Here is a 1,001-nt window from a genome sequence, read left to right on the forward strand (position 1 = left end):
AATTTAAGGCCATTTACCAGCTTACTCGTCCATCCACAGATGGTATCTAGCTTATGAGTGCATATTCCAAAATATGTTGACCAGAATTGAATGTAATACTTCAGATATGGTTTAATGAGGACAGAGAACAGAAGTGCTATTATCTCATTATTCTTGATTGTCCCTCTCTAAAATAAATCTTAGTTTACACTAGCTTTCTTGACGATTGTAGATCATTACTGGCTCATATTGAGTATACACTGTCTTTGATTTTTTTAAAAACAATATCCATCTTGCCAAAGTTTTCCCATTTAGTGCTTATAAAATTGTTGTCTTAAGCTCAAGACCTGTATATGTCTGGATTGACAACAAACAAATCTCAAACAAAATGATATTTCTTTAAATTGGTCCAGTGGTTAGTCTTTCAAAATCTTTTTTGACTCTTGACTTTGTTAACTAAAATGTTACATATCACTCTCAGTGTTCTTTCATGTGCATATTTAATAAGCTTTCTATATATAATGTTATATATTTAATTGACAAAAATATTAAAGACACAGTATCAAACACAATCACAGTGGTACTCTACTGGAAACCTCCTTCCATGATATCAAAACATTAATGGTCATTAACCATTCTGAATCTATCTGTGTCTTCTAGTTTCACTTTTTCCATGGGTTTTCACAAAGAAAAGGATAATTTTTTTCAAAGGATTCTCTGAAATCTTTATAAATTTGATTTAAATCAAACCCCTAATCCACGAGTATAGTAACCCTATAAAAAGGAAATAATGTATCCCCTATCAACCTATGCTTCCTTTTTTGTGACCATTGCTTCTACTTGCTCATTAGTCATCCCTTTATTATTTCATTCTAGAATTTTTACAGGACTCAAAATTGAAACAAACTGGTCTATAATTTATAGACTGTATTCTTTTTTCCAAATTCAAAAATAAACTTATGTTGAGTTTTGAAACAATAGATGCTTCCTAATGAATAAAAGAATGAAGGAAAACACATTTT

This window comes from Vombatus ursinus, unplaced genomic scaffold, assembly GCF_900497805.2.
Source record: "Vombatus ursinus unplaced genomic scaffold, bare-nosed wombat genome assembly UNPS02011014.1, whole genome shotgun sequence".
Classification (NCBI taxonomy): Eukaryota; Metazoa; Chordata; class Mammalia; order Diprotodontia; family Vombatidae; genus Vombatus; species Vombatus ursinus.